Genomic DNA, 17,456 nt, shown 5'->3' on the forward strand with positions numbered 1-17,456 from the left:
GAAATAAAAAAAATAAAAACAATTCTAACTCATTTTAGAAAAACATCTGTTTTTATTTACGTTCTCCTGGTGACTTTTATTGAGCGGAGAGTTCACATGGACACAGCAGGTGGCCCACTGTTGGGAATCAAACCCAGGACAGTAACCTAGCAGCTACATGGAGTGCTCACTCTGCCCACTGAGTCACTACTGCTCTGAACTATACTTTTCTAAAGTTCGCTGAGTAGAAGCTGGCTTTCTATTGGGAGTAACTGAACCATCTTTGGAGTTTCTACAGTTCAGTTTGAACTGAGTTATTTGCTCTTGTGATATTAAAAAGAAAGTACACACTTTTTGGGTTCCAGGATTTTATGTTTCAGCAAGAATGAAAATAATCTACCTTTAACCAGATTGTAAAATTATTCAAATAGGACCTCTACTGTAAAATAACAGTCAGGCTCAGCTACCATAACTATGCTGTGTTGAGATACACAGTGTCATGTTCTGTGTTTTCTGTGTGTTAATTTCGAGTTTTCAGTGTCTCTGTGTCTCCGTGTTATTATTCATCTAACCTGGTTCCTGTTCTCCCCTTGATTAGTTCCCAGTTGTTTCTTGTTCCCTGATTACCCCCAGTGTATTTAGTGTCACCTGTGTGTCTTTTCTTTGTCGAGTCCTTGTCGAATGTGCGCTCAGTCCTTCGTGTTATCCAGTCTATTTACCAGTTGCTACCGGCGTTGAGCCCTGGCTTCCGCTCAGTCGTGCTGCCTGGTTGTTTGTGGACTATTTTGGGCTTCATTCGTCATTAAAATCATCATTATTCATCTAACCTGGTTCCATCTGCGTCTGCCTCACCTCCTCACCACACCGTTTCATGACACACAGCTCTACATGACTGAACAGATGCTTAGAACAAATCAATGCTGTGGTGCAAATCAATGTTTGGATGTGCCATAACTTTCTCCAGCTGAACAGAAACAAAGCTGAAGTTATTATTTTTGGATCCAAAGAGGAAAGATCTAGAGTCAATGCACAGCTTCAGTTGTTACAGATAGAAGCTAGAGATCAGGCTGAAATCTGGGTGTAGTGATGACCTCTGACCTGAACCTTCAGAGCCACATTAAGACGGTTACAAAGTCGGGCTTCCTCCACCTGAAGAACATTTCCTGGAGTAAAGGAATAATGTCTCAGCATTAGAGAAACTCCTTCATGTGTTTATCTGTTGTTGCACTGATTACTTCACAGGTTCTGACTAAAAAATCAGCCAGACAACTGGAGCTGATCCAGAACTCTGCTGCTAACTTTCTCACTAAAACGAGAAGTAAGGTAAGGTAAGTAGTAACAGTTGTTTCACTCTGGAGAAGGAATGGCTCAAACAAGCCAAACATGACTTCTTTGTCATGTTTGTGATGGATGGCTGTAACATTCTGACCAGAGTTGTAAAGTTCATTCAGACAACAGTCTTCACCTTTACTATAGTTGTGGCTGGAGACCAGCCTCAGCCTTATGACCTTCCACATCGGAACTCCCCAGCCTGGATCCGTTGGCTAAAGTGGAAGCCTTTGATTAAACATTATCTACACCAGTTACTGCAAGTTCAGAGGCAACATTGCTGTGGTTGCCCCATTACACTCATAGAAGGAGCTGTAGTAAGATAAGCAGAAATCCTTCAAACTCAGCTCAACATTATTCGTTCCAGATAAGCGCAAGGAAAAATGTGTCAGCTATCGTAGAATACGCTGAGGTTCAGCTACACCGCAAAAATCTGAAGTGCTTATGCAATTATCTGTTCTTACCAAATTCAGTTTATTAATAGATTCAATATCAAGAAAGAAAGATGCAAAGGAAAACCTCTGAACACAACAAATTCTGTTCTTCTGTGTAGAACAGGAATTCTCTGGAAGAGTACAGTTCAGTGAATTGACACAGTTCAGAGGAACGCTGCAAATATTCACTTTCATAACCAGGCCTGTGGAAAACCACGTGCTGGTGTCTTCTGAACTCCTCGTCACGGCACCCAGATAAGACAGGCGACTGCTCTCTCACTTTCTCTTCCTCTATCTCAGCCATCATATTTTGCTCGGGCCACATAAATCCCTTTCCACCTTTAAATTAGTCAGCATTTCAGAGTTAACAAACAAGGACTTTTCTCAATTTTCAGGTTGACTAACAATCTGTGTTCCTTTGTTTTTAAGATTTTTTTGTCAAGATACCGGCGAGCTCAGATAATGAGAAAATGTCAGCTCAACATGATTCCACACTGCAAGCTAATAATACTCTATGTGACAAGAGAATATGAAAAATGAACAGTTCCCTGAGATGACTTATTGTTGATGGGATGCAGACAATGTCCTGCGCTATGTTGTTGTTTGCTAATCTCCATTCTAACAGGTTTCATTACTTTTCCTTAATCTTTGACACAGAAGCAAAGCATTAGTTCAAATAAAATACAGAGATATCGCCATGGTAATCTCGACTCTTATGGATATTCATGAAAATAGAACTTTCCTCAGTTCTGTTCCATTTGCACACAGATTGATTTGGACAAAACCTTTCAGGGGGTAGCAGGTCCGTCTGAACAGAAGCAGACGAAATTCTCAACGGTGCGCTGATTGACACTAAATGATAAATCCAATCCAGAAGATACAATGAGCACTGTGAGAACCATTCCAACAGGGGGAGTTATTGTTTTAATCCGATTAAAAATGATTTATGATCTTTAGGGCTCATAAGAAACCTGCTCAGTATTAACAGAATTATCGAGTAAATTAGACGACGCATTCTGTTGAGGCTTGTTTGTCAGAATCAAAGTAGCTTTTGAAAATAAAAACCTCTAATCAGATAACATGCTTTCTTTGCGCTGCATTTAACTTTTTTTATTGGTCTGATGTAATATTATAATTTTTCAATTAGCTGCAAGCAGAAAAATATTGTCATTAACAAATAAAGACTTGAAAATATCAGTCTGTGTTTAATTCTATAATGCATTTCACACTGTGTGGGTTAATTTACTGAAATGAATGAATTTAAGCTACAGTAACAGATTACACAGTCATTTCACTCTCCCTTTGTCTCGCCTTAAAGCTCCAATATGTAACTTTTAGAATAGAATAGAATAGAATAGAATTCAACTTTATTGTCATTGCACTGTCACAAGTACAAGCAACGAGATGTAGTTTGCATCTATCCAGAAGTGCTCTATGAGATATAAATATTTATTTACAAATTTATTTATAAAAACAATATGCTTTTACATATTTGTTAAAATTGTCACCATGTTGTAACAGCATAAAATGAAACAGATAATCTGTGAAGAGATTGATCTCCTCCACCTCCTCCATGTGCTGCACCGTCTAAAGAAATTCACACCAATAACAACCAATCAGAGCCAGGGGGAGGGCCTTAGTGCTGTCAATCAAAATCATGTACTCAATGCAAAATGTGTGAATGGCGGAGAAACACCTTACAGAAAAACAGTTTTGCTGCCGTCATGGGTGACCATGCTAACTAGCAGGAGCATTCATGACAGATGGGGAGAAGTTGTTTTGTAACAGAGAGCAAGGGAGGAGAGCAAGCCATCATATTTTGCACAGGCCATATTTGCAGAGGGTGATTGACACGCTCCTGGCTCTGATTGGTTGTTTCTAGTTAGCACTGGCAGAAGGCAGAGGAGCTGCGTCTGCAGTGGAGTGGCCTGTCATGGTGTCAGTTTACTGAACACTGGATGGTAACGAGTTAAGGGCAGTGGTAGAAAGAACAAGATTGCAGAAACAAGTGGCCCAAATTAGTTTTTTCCACAAGGTGTCTGGGCTATCCCTTACAGATAGGATGAGAAGCTTGGACATCCAGAAGAGACTCAGAGTAGAGCTGCTGCTTTCACTTGTTATGGCTCGGTTCAGAAGACTGCAAAAAGAAAGTAGGAGGACACAATACGGAAAGACACTTTAAGCCCTTTAGAGACATTTAGTCACAAAACAAGTCTAGGGGAAGAGGGCAGTCGCCCAGGCCACTGGCATGTGCCCAGGACCCTCTGTACAGGCATGTGCGTGCCTCAGTCAGGTACAGGTCTTCTTCAGACATGGCCCCCACAAGTATCAGACACCACTCCATGTGGAGAGGAGCCAGGTTAGGTGGTATCTGACAGAAATCAGTTGCCCAAGCATCCCACAGAGGAAGACCCAGAGGAATCCCCAGTTGGTGGACATATGGCCCCTGGAGGGAATGCATATTTTGGCCTGGGAACACCTTGGGATTCCCTGGGAGGAGCTGATCCAAGTGGCTGAGAGGGAAGTTTGGGTTGCTGCCTCCACAACCCAGTCCCAGATAGGCAGAAGATAATGGACCGACTTGAAAGTTTCAGAACATACATCAGTCTTACTGAAGCATCACACTGGATCTGAAATACTACTAATTATAGCTTATAACAAATTATAACAAATTTGATTGTTTTTGAGTCAAACTGACACAATATCTGAGTGATGAGTGGAATCTAGAAGGACAATACTCTTAATAAGGACCCAGATAGACTTCACAGATCTTCAAACTATCAACAAAAGCACTTCAAAAACATTTTCATTGTAACCAACATTATAAGTATCCAATTTAGCACCATTGATTTCATTTTTGAGTGTTTGTGTTAAATCATTAAAGGCACAAAATAATCACAAAATAGTTTGTCTTCAAAGGTGTCTGAAGAAATATGCTGTGGTGTTCCCAAGGTTCTAAATTCACTGAACTCCAGCAGAAAACATTCTCTCCAAGCCAGAATATTAGGACGACATTCTGGACATGATCTGGGAAAGAATTTTATACAAGCTAGGAGACATCACTGTGGAGTAATTTCAGGCCTTTTGTGTCTGCAGAACCGTTTTCCTGCTGCCACACTGGAGGGCCTTTGAGCACGGAGGACCGGAAAATAATGAGAGGATGAAATTGCCTACACAATCATATTTCTCATGTGCGACGCATCACATGTAAAATTTAGCTTTGCTACATCATCCTGTTTTGTTTTTCACACTCAACATCTGATATCACACCAATCTCTGTGACAGTCAAAATAGCAGCAGGGAAAGAACATGTTTATTCTTGCTGTTAGTGAAACAGCTGGCCCAGATCAGTATAAAACCATATTGGTGATTAGACTTGTAGAGATTGAACAGCATGTATTTTCCTCCAAAGAAATGAGTAAATTTGTATGTTGCTTAGCAATCATTTATTTTCTTACCCTCAGCCTGTTCACTGGTTTATACCTTTCAGATTTCAATCACCTTATCTCAGAAAATGGGGAACTGAGTGTCAAAGGTAGAGCTTCTGAGGTCAAGCAGGCTTTTCTGTTCACAAATAGAAATGATATCCATGCTTGGTTGGTTGGCTATTTCTTTTTTCTAACAATGCTTCTTGGTAGTAAATCTTTTATTATTTTTTGTTCTTATCCTACATTGGAGGAACTGAACAGCAGCTACACAAACTGATGTCCCAACACAGAAGATCAAAAAATTATCAGGTCTCATTTAAAGATAGTGAAGATGAGTGATTCAAGAGAGGGATGAAAGAAGGAATCCATGATATGAACAAACGGCCTTAAACTGAGGGGTTGGCCTCAGGTTTCATCTTTCTAACACCTCCTCTGCAGCCCTGACTCATCTCCCCAGCTGGTTTTACACATATTCACACCTTGAAACATGTGACCAAAATGCAACATCATTATTTGTGTTTGGGTTGTTAAGTGAAGATGATCCAACCACTGAACCTGATGGAGGTTATGGTTAGTGACTCATGTGACCCTAATGGGCCTATTATTGTGCTTGTTCTAAATACTGATTATAAACATGATACTCTCCACAAATAGAACGTAAGAAAATGAGCTGAAATCTCTCTGAACAAAATTTTCGTCGATGTCAACGAGAAACAATTTTGGCAGTTTGCATGAAGTATGTGAGAGCCTTCAGTCTACGTGGGGAAGGCGGCGCTCAGTTCCACCAGGTGTTTGGACTCCTCACGATGGTTGCATGGGAGAGTACAGATTTCTCAAACTCGTATGAAAGAATCAAAGCAACACTCCGGGTATGTTATTAATGAGGGAACAACATGACGACATGATGTAACGCTCAAAAAGGTCACTTTTAGATAATGCTACTCTTTAAACAAATAATTGCTGTGTAGAGGTTCATGATTAGTTTTATTACAGAAAAATCTTTTGATTTCATTTTATTATTTTTTTATGTCAGGGTTGAATAAATTTAATGCTACAAGTTGTAGAAGTAGTGATCTGATACAGGTGATGGGAGACAGAAGAACTCTAAGTCAGCATCACAAAGTGTACCAACACATGCATTAAGCTGTAACTGAACTGGAGAACTCCTTCAGTGACAGACTGCTGCATGCCATGTGCACTAACGAGCGTTACCATACAAGTGGGTCCTGGGGGGTCGGCAACCTGCATGTTTTAGTTCTCTCCCTGGTTTAACGCACCTGGAACAAATGATGGTTCATTAGAAGGCCTAAAAAGAACATTGACCTGCTGAAAAGGTTGTTGGTACCACCAGGGAGAGACTAAAACATGCAGGATGCCGGCCCTCCAGGACAGACTTTGGGCACCCTGCCATAGATCTTTCCTCCCAGAAGCCATTAGACTTCATAACCATCAATGCTCCCAAAGAACTCAGTATTTACTTTTCCATGTGATGTATTTCTTTTTCTGTTATCTAGTCACAGCTGGGGCTGAGCTTCTGTGAGTTTCAGTTTTCATTTCTGCAGTGACAGCTTTTCATTGTGCCAGAATGTGTTTCAAGACCTTCGATATATTTCTCTCTTGTGTTTTAGAGTCTATCCATACATCCCAAGCTTCCAAAGTCACTTGAAAAAGGTACATGCTAACCAGCTGGCGCAGCTCGTCTTTCCCACGCTGCGTTCTAACTTCCTCAGAACCCCACTGCTCTGCTGGACTCACTTTAACCAGTTAATGTCTGTCTCTGCCATGAAACTCTCTCTGATCATATCTGTCCTCAGTGGGCATGGAGTCAAAACTGTATCCTTCACACAAATGTCAGAGCAGATTTATTACTCATTCCCCAACTCTCTATATAATTTGTAACATCTTATGTGTTTTTTTTACTTGGAACGAGTGTTTAAACTTAAGATAATTGTGTTTCATTCTGGCGAAGAAGAACTAACTTCAGTATCACCATGAGTAATACTGCTGACCCTCCTGAGGAGGTGCCTTAAGTTTCATCACCAACATCAGTTTGAGTTTCCATTTTACCGGTGATATCTTCAGTGGATGTTTTTCTAAAGAAACCTTTGTACCTGTCATGTATCTACAGTGATGTGACAACCTATTTGCCCCTCACTCTCTCTTGGGTTTTTTTTTTTGTTATACAATTAAATGATTTCAGATCACCAAACCAATCCCAATGCTACACAAAGATAGCCAGAGCTGATACAAAAATGTAATGGTCTTTTACAGAATTTTTAAAAAATTTAACAACATTGAAGAGCTGAGCAGAATGTTTAAGGTCCTGCCAGAATGTCACATTGGGTTCAGGTCCAGGCTTTTAGTAGGCCTCTCTGAAGTTTTCTCTTATTTTGCTTGTTTTGTGGCTTTTTTTCTTCTTGAAGTGTTTTGGACCATTGTCCTGCTGCATAACTCAACTGTATTTGAGTCGAAGACAACAAACTGACAGCTGGCCCTTCTTCTTCTGTAGTTTTTTGGTAGACAGCAGCAGTGCAGTCAATCAGGTTTTGAAGCAGCAGAGGAACCCCACACCATCCCACCACCATGTTTAATAGTAGGTACCATACTCTTGTGTTAGTTTTACCCCAGATAGTATTGGAGAGAATTTTGTAAAAGCATAAATATTTGTGTTCTCAGGTTGCAGAAGTTTTCCCTTCATTAAAATGTTTTTTTTTGTAGATGTCAGATGATTGCTTATGTTCTTTTTGGTCAGCAGTAGTTGTGGGTCGTTGAAGCTCTCTGGTTTTTATCTGTTCTTGAGTTCCTTTAGATCAGAGCAAGGTGGGTTGCTTTTTGAGCTCTTTAGCCTACTTCATTTTATCAGACAGGTTCTGTCCAAATGATTTATTCATTCTACCAAGTTCAAGCTGAACTCAGTCTTTCTGTTTTATCACAAAATTACAGATACTGTAATTTCACACAGCCATCTTGGATTGGGTAGGTCTTTTTTCTCTAAAACATGAACACATGATCTGAAAACATCTTAGATTTACTTATTTGATGTTGAAATTAGTTTGAAGATCTGAAACGTTAAAATGTGATAAGCAAGCAAAACCAGAAGAAGTCTGGCAGTATGCAGCGTAGTAACAAATAAAATAACAAACTATCAGAAACTTTCTCAAAAAATGTTTGAGTCCAGCTGTACTGAACAAAGTTGTTGTTAGTCACCTTCAAACTGTTAGTGTGAGGGTTTGAGGAAGTTATTCTTTAGACAGACTTTTCTGAACAAAGGAAGAGTTTAAGTCAATCAACCCAACATCAGAAATTACAGACAAACTGAATGTTAAAGGATTCCTAACCATCTTTGAAACACCTTCTCCACTCCTGTACAGTAACACGTTACCAGACACTACAAATGTAGCGACTGAAATTTCTAATGCATCACTGACTTATTCACATGTTTTAAATACAAAGGAGGTACATAGTACTTTAATCTCATATGTGGAGCAAAGATTACAGCATAAAGTAACTTATTGTTTGCATCAATGTCGCAGGGATAATTATAGAAACTTAGATTGTGTTTCATGAAGCAACATGAAAGTATGGACTGAAGAAGCCAGATGAAGGAAGTGACTCATTGGCTTGTTAATATTAATGCTCTGCCTGCCCGCCTTGTTGGTTGAAGTGGACGGTCATGTCTTGGTAGGCTGACAGTTGTTTCATATTCTTACCACATTCCGATAGATGGATATGTTTTAGAAGTTAAACTGGTTCGAAGTTTTTTTCTGACATGTCTTTGTCATAGCTGCTTTAATTTTCTGACCCACATTCACTACAGAAATGGGGAGAGAGTGTTCCTAATTCATGAAGAAGGAAATTGAGTTCAGTGTCTTCTTTGGAGGTTTTTATTTCATTTCATTTGGTGGTTCTTGGTGAGGCGAGGGAGGGAATGGGTTTTTCAAAGGCTTAGGTTTGTTCGACACAGTTCAGTATGAAAGTGAAATACTTCAGCTGAAACTGTTGCTGGATATTATTCTGGATACCTTTATGACCTCTTGGAGGATTTATTAATGCGCTCTAGGACTAATTTTGGTTAGTCAGCCATTTCTCTGTTTGTGGATAATGACTGTCGCTTTGGTTTGTTGGAATCCTAGAGCCCTAAAAAAGTGTTCTTGTTTCACTGGACAAATCAAAATGTCTGATTTAACAACACAACATTTCCATTTCCGTTAGTTGAGATTGGGTCTGAATGCTTATTTTGCCCATTTATAAACGACACCATCTCAGCCCAGGTTATCTTTGACTGATACAGAAAGTGGTTGAATCATCTGAAACCTTCAAATCTGGCAAAATCAGGAGAAATCTGGAGATTTAGACAAACTGACGTCAGGCAAGTTCAGTTGGGTACTAGACCATGTGTGACTGTAGGCCACGCAGGTCAAACTCCAGGCCTGTTCAGGCTTTCAAGGTAACAGTTGTGTGCTCTCACATCGTTTTATCAATTTTATTTGTCTGGATACTATCAAATAACATCAAAGATGTAGAATATTATTTAAGTGAGAACTCTGCAGTCAATTAAATGAACATCCTGAGAGTGTACACAATTTACTCTGCCAAAAAGGACACATTTAATACATTTTACATTTCAACATTACTTTATTGTCAATTAATCTAGCTTCACTGATTTTATCAGATATCACTTAATTGCTTGGTTTTAATTTTCTGTTGATTTTTCTCATGTTATTTCTTTACATTATCTGGTTATTATCAGCTGGGGAAGTTGTAACAGTTCAGGTTCAAAAGGATGCAGAATTCCACTCACAGAAAACGTAATAAGCACGCTGCCTTATTTTCCAGTGTTGCTTTTGTTGATAAACATGAAAGAAAAGTGTGAGAAAAATTCCCAGCCCTTTTCCCAACCACACAGCCTTACACCGGAGATAGAGAGAAATAATCGCCCCCAAAAATACTTTAAAGGTCACTTTTTGTTTTTTCCAAGCAGATGACATTGTTGTCTAAAACAATTGGGTTTTCACAAATTTCCACATCAATCAGTATAAGCAAGGCCTTGCTGCAGCCGGGGAACACATTCAGACAGCAACGGCGATGCAGCAGATTACGCTGTGAAGTGGTTTTCTTGGAAAGTAAAACCACAGCACCACATCTTAGGTTGTCGCTGCTGTCAGAGGACATTTAGGTGGGAGCACGCTGCTGACAGAATGACTGACAGCGATCTCTCCATGAGTAGAAAGTCCACAAAAGCACTTTTAAAAAATGAACTGGGTGTAGTTGTTCGATATTAAATTTAGCTGACATGGCGAGCTGCTTCAGAGGTTCCCGAAGCAGAAGAGGGCTGTTTATTTACAGACCAAACTGATTGTGGTGCCAGGGTTGCCAGGTTCACATCATCAAGGAGTGAAAATGGTTTTCTGATTCCCCTCCCCTCAGCGCTGGGAAGATGTATAACTTTTCCCTCCTTATGTCTTGGCAGCATCGCCTAGAACAGGATGTCAGACTCATTTACATTCACAGATATATCAAAAATCTGAATGTTCTTAAAGGGCCGGTTGTGCCAGAATGTATTGATAAAACCATTAAACTGAAAAAAATATCAATTACTAGCTGTTTGTTTCACCATTCAATAAGTGTTTCTTAAAATGAAATAATGAACATCTTTTCACACTGATCAGTAACTCCAGGATTTCGTGATTGTTTTTGTGGTTTTTTGCAATCAGAATCACAGACTTTGTGGTTAGTTAGAAAGTTAGAAATGTTTGTAAGGAATGTATGACGTTAAATGTGACTTTTTATTACTCGCCTTATCAATAACAGACTACGACTTGACATCAAGTGAGACTGAGTCAGCAGTCAATCAAATTCGATGTTTTTGACCAATTATGAGAAAAAAATCAGTAAAAATCAAAAAGAGATGTAGAGATTTGTTGATTTTGTGTGAATTTAGCATATTTGTGAAAAACTGGAAAGATTTATTGATGTTATTTGGAGTCCAGAGGACCACATACGAAGCTAAGGCGGGCCAGATTTGGCCCCTGTACCTTGAGTTTGACACATGTGAGCTAGATCAGGGTGTCAGACTCATTTTCATGTTGAGTTACATCAAGATGACGTATGTCCTCAAAGGGTCAGTTGTGGCACAACATATCAATAAAACTACCCACTAACAACCTGTTAAAATATTAATATATAGTTGTCCAAGCTTTTGATGAGAACATAGACTTAAAGGAGAGGTTCAGTTGTTACCTGTGTCAAACTCAAGGCCTGGGGGCCAAATCCAGCCCACCACAGCTTTTTAAGTGGCCCTCTAGACTCTAAAGGGACACATAAATATGACCTTATATGCTTAAATAAAAAGCTATTCAAGCAAATCAAAGCCGTTTTTACTTGTATACATCATTATGAAAATATGTTCAATATTATTTAACTTTAAGAAGTACTCATCAAGTGCTGAGACCGGAATAGGTATTCATATTTTAATGGTTTGTAAACAGGTTTCATAAATACACTCAGCCACAGTTGGCCCTTGGAGGATCTTCATAATCTTGATATGGCTCAAAATGAAAATGGGTTTGACACGCCTGGTGTATATGGTGAGTTCTCTTTGTAGTTCCCAGTTGGAAAAATCAACTGGAACTCCCCCCAAAGTCAAGCTTCCCACTCAGAAAGTGGGAGCAATTCCACAGTCAGACTTATACATTGTAAGTGATGGTAGTATCAGTGATTTTGCCTTTCAATATGGCTGCTCCTCACACATTAGTAAGTCATGGTGAAAACATGTTTCTTTTACAACACACACTAGTAAAGTACTATAATAAGTATTATATGTAATGTAGCGCCTCCAGCTCTAAGCCAAACTGAGAGTTGTGTTTTCTGGTGGAAAGTGAAGTTTTAAATGATGTTTATCAGATATACTAAGAACAATGTCTGCTTGTCGCCATGTCGAAATTTCAACTTCTCTGACTTTGTTAACTGGAACTCTGAATTTGGCGCTAACTGGAATGCAGCAACAGATCAGTAGGCAACTTACAGTTACGGTTCTTTCCTGGGGCCCATTGAAAAATGCACAGGTGGGTAGAGAAGCCAAAAATGTCACTTTAGTAAAAGCGTGCTCCCACTCTCAATTTATTTTACTCAAGCACAAGAAAAACGTTGTAATCCAAAACAGAAAACAAACAAAAAGAACTTGAGTAAAACAATATTTGGCAAAACCACTACTTTGATCAGAACATCAGATTTCATTTGGGGAAAATTACTTAATGACAGACAAAAATCTAAAGTTATGTGCAAAGTATGACATTTTTTCAAAAGGATTTTTTCTCGGCTCTCGTGGCCTTTATTTCACAGCAGATTGACAGGAAGGCAAGTTATGAGAGAGGGCAGAAAACATGTGGCAAAGGTCAACTGACAGGGCTGGGGCCAGGACTGGGGCCGGGGCTGGGGCCGAGGCCAGGGCCGGGGCCGGGGCCCATGATGGCTGCATCCAGGATTGAGGCCTCTGGTTCATGGGTCAGATGCTCTGCCCCAGCGCCACCGCCCCTGCCAAAGTGTGGTATTTTTTAAGAATAAAGTAAAACATTTATAAATTAAGCAAAGATTTGGGGTCATAGTATCAATGCCAAGTATTTAACAACCCGACAAAGAAGACTGGTTCTGTTCTTGGGTCGACTCTGGGACATCTGGAGATGATGGGGCACAGAATGATTCTTTATAAAATCAAGTATTATTATAAACTTTATGAAGAACATTTTATAGTATGAGTTACAATTACATTTATTTAGGATCTGAGATTAATAAAGTGTTTTTGAATTGAATTGAATGTTCAAATTAAGTAACCTCATTACAAAATAAGTTTGTTTCCAAATAGGAATGGAGTATATTAAGGGTTATCTATAATATGAGATGTATAAATGAATACTTAGGGAAGTAAACATATTTATTTGACAAGCCAAATGTGCAGACCAGTCAGGAAGCAACAAAACCAGTAAGAGTTCTTCTTCATTATGGTGGAGGCAGCAGCACACAAACAGCTTCCAGATCAGGCATCATTACGTTCGACCATCACTGATGGAACCTTGAAGCAGTGCTCTTTGCCAGGACCCATCTTCAGATACGCAGTAAAACTTTAAATGAAGGAAATAATTTGGTTGTTGGTGAATATCTTAAAACACATATGGCTGAAGGACTCAACCAGCATCATAGTGCAGCATTCAGAGTATTTTCAAGGACAAGAAAAATGGTTTCTAATCCAACCTGACCTCATATGAAAATGGATCAAACAGTTCTGTGGATCCGGCTTGGGACTGAATTCAGTTATAATTCAGTCCCAAGCCTGATCCAGTGTGTGCTGCAACAGTTGTAGCAACAGTAACAGTCACAAAGAGCGCCACAGAGAAGAGCAAAAAAAAGATTCAACATTACTTTCTTTTTATTTCTTCTGGTATGTTTTTACCAGAAGAATTGATTAAATATTATTTCCCACCAAATTCACATTGTGCAGTAGAAAGCAAGAGCAATAAAAGCACACAGAGTTACAGAAAAGCAACATAATAGAAACGTGGCATTATTGTACTCAGTGACACTGAAACACATGTTTAAAAACATATTTAATACCAGCTTAGATACAATATGATTTTTTCTGGAAACGATATTGTGAAGGTGCTCTCTGCATTCCTAAAGATCAAACCGTTTAGGTGCCAAAATCTAGTGCCAAAGTTCAACCTGAGCTGATAAATCTGTCCTGTTGAGTATCTGTTGCCTTGGGTTGCCCTCTACGTCAGCGTGGATGACGGAGCCTTACCTGGCTGGGCACTCTGCCCACTCATGGCCGCAAAGCAGCAGGAAAAAATGTCTGCTTCTGACTTTCCTTTGTGCACAGGCCGCCATGTTTTCAGAGAGGTGAGGAAATGCCGCAACAGTCATAATCAGTCAGATTTGGCTGATATGTGGCTGACAGTGCAGCTCTCTTGCCGTAGTGTCAGGGTCCTGTTGACTAAGGACATCCTGCGTGGGAGCATTCTGAATGAAAATGATCAAACCAAGGACAACATGGGTTGGGATTCCCCACAGGTTAGGAAATGACCTAACCTGTTTGTATTTAAGGCCCTCGACCTGTCACCTATCCATCGACAAAGCAGCAGCAGAACCTCCATGCAACAAGAGCATCAGAACACCAGAACCTTGCATTAGCTGGATCTTTATAGTGACAAAATCCAAGTCGATAACAGAAATACGACAGGCTAAGGCTTAGTTTTAAGTTTATCATCTGGACGTTGAGTGGAAGCTGAGTCTGTCTGCAAGCCATGGCCGGATCATCTACCTCCACGTGGACGCTGAGCGTCCTGCTGCTGCTGCTGCCTTTCTTCATCTCTTTTCATCAAATGTCCGCTGCTCCTCCTTCCAATCCTTGCAGTGCGACAGCTTGTGAGGACATTGGTGTCATGGAGTTTGAGATCAATTTAGATAGACTGAGATCATTGAAAGAGGTAAGGAAGACACTGGGAACGCCGTGCTTCAGATATCTGTGCTCTGCATCGTAAAGGCAGCAGGAACTGGGTGCAAAGTTCTGCTTTGGGTTAAGAGATGCACTTCACAATCTGACTGACTGACAAGTGTAACATTCTGGTCGTCATGTCAGCCACTGAGAGAGCAGATGAGTGTGTGTGTGTGGGTTCAGCGATGCAGAGATAACTTTGCATGCAGTCAGTTAACTGTCATTACGGCTCCTTCACTGTCTTCAGCTCTTCTTTGGTTGTAACGCTTCTGGTCTGATGTGTCTAATCCTGTTTTTCTGTCTTGACAGAAATGCTCTGGGAGCTACAACTTGGTAAGCACAACCGATAATTTTTTAATTTTTCTACTCCTGAACATATCTGATGTTTGATTTTTTTAAATGCAAAGTTAAAGTTTATGATGGTTGCCCTGGAGATAGCAGTTCTTCACTATGCTTGCTAGTTTCTCTTTGGGGCTAACCTGATCTAAGAATCCTACTCTCTGCCCTCTCCATTGCCTTTAAGCTGACTTTGAAAAGACTCCATGCTTTCAATTAAAAAAAACCTTGAAATATTAAAAAATAACCTTTCTATATTGAAATAACTTTTCTATATAGTGTTTATCTTGTTAACTCCTGATTGTAGGTCAACAGGGACTTTAAACAGTCACACAACTATTTTAGTGCAGTGTGACTTTAAAATGATCCAATGTGTGCAGAAAGCACAGCAGCAGCACGGAGAATTAGGAGAACTATTCCTGCTAAAAGATTCTCCTTTTATAATGAAGAATTAAAAAGTGCCAGATTAGCAGTCTGCATCATGCAGCTGAGGCTGATGTGCAGGGCCACCAGAGAGGCTCAGCATCATCCCCATGCCTTCACCACTTCCTCTTTCCTCTGCTGCTGTCACACGTGAACCAGCTGAGGCGGTTAGATGAAGACCTGTGTTATGGTTGCACAGTTAGCATTTGCACTCTCTGGGAGCGATTTGATGGTTTCATGCAGTAACGATTAACACGTCTGCTTGCTTTTTCCTGCAGAATTCATCACTAAGCCGCCTCTCTACAGCAGAGGAGGTAAGGGTTCCATTTCATTTTTTAACCTTTTACTCATATTAATTCAAAATTCTTCAGAGTTATACAAAGCTATTAATGAAACTATGGCTGATTAAAACACGAGCATTTATACATGTAGTGGATTTTCCTCTAGAAGCGTTTACCACAGATTTACTGCTTTCACTTATTAGATGCTGTTGTACCTGAAACAGATAAAAGTGCAGATTAAGTAAAAAAAAAAAAGTTACACTTTAAATGGACCTTTTGTTAAATCTCCACCCAGATGGAAAGCTTAATTTCCTTGGAACTACCCAAATATTAAGTGACTTCATGAAAGAGCTTTGCAGTAGTCTGGGATCAGTGGCATTTTGTGGTCAAACAACTTGGCAGCTGTCAGATAACTGTGTGTGAGTTTATTTTATAACGCCGTGTTTCTTCCTCTGCGCAGACATGTGCCTTTCCTAGTCATTTCAGCCATGGAGTCGGAAACCTGATCAGCCTGGATTTAACTAAATGCAACTTACAGAAGGACGATGACGTTGTCGAACACCTCAAGCACTTGGAAGGCCGGCTGAATATCACTAATAAATGCCCACTTCTGGTAAGGAACTATGACACACTCGCTGTCTCCAATCGGGACAAGTAGCATTTTACACTGACGTTTTCATTCGGTGGTTGTTCTGTCGACACATCTGGAAAGGCTCAAAATTAAAAAGACATACTTGCCAGGAAACCACAGGATTTCCACATAATGTAGCAAACAGATAGGGAAGCAGTGGCTAAAATTTTATAAGTGGGAAGGAATCATGTAAGAGGAAAACAGAACAGGCTTTATAGCTTTAGGAAACATGATTTGTTTAGAAAAATGGCAGCATTGGGTCTGACTGCTGTTTCTCCCTGTAGGTGGACCTGTACTGTAAAGACACGAATCTGAGATCTGCTCCCATCGCCTCACTAGAAGGTTTCGTTGAAAAACTGACCACCCTGCTGCAGAAGTACCATGAGAAATGCGACCTTTAAGGCAGACCAGAATCCAGTAATCCATCAGATTCAGAGTTTTGGGGATCACTGCTAATGTCTTGAAAAGTGGGCATCGATATATTTCTCAGAATGTTGGGGAAGACACTTTCCAATGTTTTGTACCTCCTGGCTACCTTCCTAAAATTATTCTTTCTGTGCAAAAATCAATCTTTCATTGTCAAACATGTTGTTATTATTATTATTTTTTTTTACAATCAATCCAGTTTCTAGCTTATTTGGTCTAACGATTCTGACTAAAACAAAGAAAGACGTAATCTGCCTAAAGAAGTGATGAAGGAATATCTCTGTATTAGTTTGACTGCATTCTGAATGTTATCAGTACTTTCTTACAATTAACCAGGAGCTGTTGATTCCAAAAAGTACAGTTTATCAAACACTATGCAAGTATAAAACAGTACTTTCGTAAAATCTAACATTATGAAGTTGATCATGGTATGTGCTATGTGATTTTAAAAAGTTTGCGTATTTATTTTATTTATCATTAATTTATCAATGTAGTGCAGACGCATATTGAGTTTTTATACTTTAGTTTTGTGTATTTATATATGTTAAGAAAAGTGTTGAACCTATGTGATTTAAACATGTAACTGAATGTTAACATCATACTGATGTCTTATTGAGATAATATGTAAGGATCCCCTTCTAGTTTGGTCATATTGAACAGTCTCCTCGTTTCTTTACTTTTTGTTTTTGTTGTGTTACTTTG

At 39.6% G+C, this 17,456-nt stretch overlaps 1 long non-coding RNA gene across 1 annotated transcript; it reads left to right on the forward strand.

Moving 5' to 3' along the window:
• The first annotated feature begins 15,622 nt into the window (after positions 1-15,622).
• LOC111607167 lies at positions 15,623-17,158 on the forward strand. The gene is made up of 3 exons (XR_002752314.1): positions 15,623-15,730; positions 16,158-16,310; positions 16,613-17,158. It is a non-coding gene; the product is annotated as an uncharacterized LOC111607167 (long non-coding RNA).
• Positions 17,159-17,456: the final 298 nt, after the last annotated feature.

Source organism: Xiphophorus maculatus, chromosome 23, assembly GCF_002775205.1.
Source record: "Xiphophorus maculatus strain JP 163 A chromosome 23, X_maculatus-5.0-male, whole genome shotgun sequence".
In the NCBI taxonomy this organism is placed as follows: Eukaryota; Metazoa; Chordata; class Actinopteri; order Cyprinodontiformes; family Poeciliidae; genus Xiphophorus; species Xiphophorus maculatus.